Source organism: Mastomys coucha, unplaced genomic scaffold (genome assembly GCF_008632895.1).
Source record: "Mastomys coucha isolate ucsf_1 unplaced genomic scaffold, UCSF_Mcou_1 pScaffold15, whole genome shotgun sequence".
Taxonomy (NCBI): domain Eukaryota; kingdom Metazoa; phylum Chordata; class Mammalia; order Rodentia; family Muridae; genus Mastomys; species Mastomys coucha.
In genome coordinates, this window is record NW_022196897.1 from 154,862,812 (window position 1) to 154,866,536 (window position 3,725).

The following is a 3,725-nucleotide window of genomic DNA, read 5'->3' on the forward strand; positions in this document are numbered from 1 at the left end:
AGGCTCCACTTGTTATTCTGAAGCCCTGATAGAGGACGATGACGAGAACGGGTCTTATTTATTTAAAATGTTTTAATGACATTTTGTATGTGTGTGCATGGGTGTGTGCGTGCGTGGGTGCCACCGCGTGTATCCACATCGGAGGACAGTTTGAGAGAGTCTTTTTACACTATGTGGGCCCCAGGGGTTGGATTAAGTCATCAGCCTTAGTGGTCTTCACCTGCTGAGGCACCTCCGTAGCCGCTTCACCTGTCATTCACCCAATTGTTAGGGCCTCTGCTCCAGGCAAGGACTCTACTATCAAGCTCCATCATCCCCCTTCTCAGAATTAACTCATTTCTATTTTTCCTTCAGGGTCTTACATGACCCAGGCTGGCCCTAAATTCACTATGTTGCTGAGGATGACCCAAATCCTAATCTCTCACCTTCAAGTACTGGCATCTCAGGTGTGTGCCATGCTAGGATCACAGGTATGTGCCATGCTGGCTCTTTGGTGCTGGTCAGACCCAGGGCTTCCTGCATGCCTGTGAGCATCCTACCAACAGAGCTTCATCCCTGCCCCAGAGTTATTTATTTTTAAATATGGAACACTTCAGGAATTTGCCTGTCATTTGTGTGTAAGCACAGGGCCATGCTAATCTTCTCTGTATCATTGCGATTTCAGTATCTGTGCTGCCGAAGCAAGCACCAGGGTTGTTTTGTTTTGTTTTGTTTTTAAGTAGGCAGCATGCGCTATCTAAGCTAAACCCCTCACATCCTGAAGAGGAGAGTCAGACGGAAGCAGGTTTTGTTTGGTTGACTTTGTTTGTTTTGGTCTTTTGAGACAGTTTCTCTGTGTAGCCCTGGCTTTCCTGGAACTCTACTTTGTAGACCAGATTGGCCTCAACTTCATAGATCTGCCTGCCTCTGCCTCTTGAATACTGGGATTAAAGGGATACACTACCATGCCTGGCCTTATGATTAATTTTTTTCAAAAAGATGTGTGTGTGTGTCTGGGATGATGGTCCACACTTTTAACCCCAGCACTTAGGAAGCAAAGGCAGGAGGATCTCTGTGAGTTTGAGGCCAGCCTGTTCCACTTAGTAAGTTTTGGGATAGTTAGAGCTATGTGAAGAGACCTTGCCAAAAAAAATTTTATATAGGTGCTTACAGGTGTACTGTGTATGTGTGCACATGTGAGTGCAGGTGTCTAGGGGTGGATTGTATGTGTGTGCACACTCATATACATGTGAAGGCAGGTGCCTGAGGATCCAGAGGACTCCAGATCCCTAGAGCTGGATTTACAGGCATTTGTGAGGTGCCTGACAAGGGTGGTGGGACCTGAACTTGGGCCCTCTGTAAGGTAATATGCATTCTTTTTGTTTTGTTGTTCTTGTTTTTAAGACAGGGTTTTGTTGTTGTTGTTGTTGTTTTTGTATAGCCTTGGCTGTCCTGGAGCTCGTTCTGTAGACCAGGCTGGCCTTGAACTCAGAAATCCACCTCCCTCTGCCCCAAGAGTCCTGGGGTTAAAGGCCCACGCCACCATGCCCAGCTGATAGTATATGTTCTTACCCACTGAGCCATCTCCCCAGCCCCTAGCATATTTTAATTCTAGGAAATGATGGGTTTCACTGTAACATTTTTATGTATGTACATGACATTTCAGTCACACCACACCATCCTTATGAAGGAAACTGTACCTTATTTTTGTTATTGTTGTTGTTTGGTTTGGTTTGGTTTAGTATTTTATTTTGGCACTTTGGAAGCAGAAGCAGGTGGATCTCTCTGTTTGAGGCTAGCCTGGTCTACATAGAAAATTCCAGGATAGACAAAGCTACATAGAAAGACCCTGTCTGAGGGGCTGGAGAGATGGCTCAATGGTTAAGAGCACTGACTGCTTTCAGAGGTCCTGAGTTCAATTCCCAGCAACCACATGGTGGCTCACAACCATCCGTAATGGGATCTGATGCCCTTTTCTGGTGTGTCTGAAGTCAGAGACAGTGTACTCATGTAAATAAAATAAGTAAATCTTAAAAAAAGAAAGAAAGAAAGATAGAGAGGAAGAAAGAAAAAAGAAAGACCCTGTCTGACAATTTTTTTTTACATTTAGTGTGTGTGTGTGTGTCCTTGTATGCACGCACATTTGCAGGTGCACCAGGGCCATGGCCAACATTTAGAGGTCAGAGATCTATTTATGTAATTCATTTCTCTCCTTCTACCATGAGGTCCCAGGGATTAAAGCCAGTCATCTGGCGCCTCTTCTCAGCCCAGGAGGTGTCACTTTAGCAGGGTGGTCTGTATTCAACACTCCTCCAGACAGGTGGCTGCTGCCTCTGAGTCAGTCTAGAAGTCATCCTAGAATAGGGGAGAGGTTTTGCCCAAGGTTCTGAGCCGGAGTAAGAGCCTGGGACTCTGTAGTAACTTCTGTTCTGTTAAACAGAGCACAATACAGGCTCCAAGGACTCCTCGGCTTCCAGCCTTACAGCACAAGGTCTAGATCATTCCAGCATGCACTTAGCTTTCAGATGGGCTCGAGACAGGACACTCATGGTAGGACGTGAAAAGGGAAGCTGCTTATGTCCATCTTTCCTTGGCGTGAGCTTCCGGGTGTTCCCAAGCCACTGTGAGATAATGCTGTACCAAGATGGCTGCCTGCATACATACCCTGAGCTGAGAGCTGCATGCAGAGACTGCTCAGGAACAACTGGTGTAAACACCAGCCACCCGTGCTCCCTCTGGGCTGCTGCCAGCTGGACCCATATCGGGAAGGCTTGAAACCCTGAACCCTGGTCCCAGATTGACAGCTGAGGGCTCTCTAAGACAGCATTGGCCTCTCAAGTGCTGGATTAGAGGTGTGTGCCACCAGACCCAGCCTGACCTGGTTGTTTTAAGTTGTAAAGGATAATGTATCTGTGCGTCATTAGTGGCGTTAACACTGTTACCACAGACTTGCTGGAGTGGCCACACCTTTAATTCCAGCGCCCAGAAGGTAGAGACAGGGGGATCTCTATGAATGCCACTTTGTGGGAAAAAAAAGTCTCAAAAAAAGAAAACAAAAAGGCCTGGCGGTGGTGGCGCACACCTTTAATCCCAGCACTTGGGAGTCAGAGACAAGCAGATTTCTGAGTTGGAGGTCAGCCTGGTCTACAGAGTGACAGCCAGGGCTACACAGAGAAACCCTGTCTTGAAAAACAAAGCAAAAACAAAACAAAACAAAACAAAACAAACAAACAAACAAAAACAAAAAAGAGAGAAAGAAAGAAAGAAGACAAAATTTGAAGTGGGGCGAGGAGTTCCAGCTCAGTTGACAAGTTGCCTGCCATACACACTTAAGGAGCCCAGTTGGTTCCCAGGAACTGTGTATGATATAAAACCCACCGTGTGCCTACTACTGGGGATGTGGAGACAGGAGGATCGGTGGGTCTCACTTGCTGGCCATCTTAGACTTATTGGTGAGCTCCAGGAATAAGAGAGCCTGTCTCAAAGGATGTGGTATTTCCAAGGATGAACCCTGAGGGTGCCGTCCACCCTCCAGCCCCCACACACTCACGGTCACACAGACATCTGCACACATAAGTGCAAAAAATAAACTAATTCAGCCGGGCAGTGGTTTAATCCCACTTTAATCCCAGCATTTGGGAGGCAGAGGCAGGCAGATTTCTGAGTTTGAGGCCAGCCTGGTCTACAGAGTGAGTTCCAGGACAGCCAGGGCTACACAGAGAAACTCTGTCTCAAAAAACCAAAAA

General features: G+C 46.8%; 1 non-coding gene across 1 annotated transcript; it reads right to left on the bottom strand.

Moving 5' to 3' along the window:
* Positions 1-576: 576 nt before the first annotated feature.
* Positions 577-688, bottom strand: LOC116092679. Its single transcript, XR_004119412.1, has one exon. It is a non-coding gene; the product is annotated as a U6 spliceosomal RNA (small nuclear RNA).
* Positions 689-3,725: the final 3,037 nt, after the last annotated feature.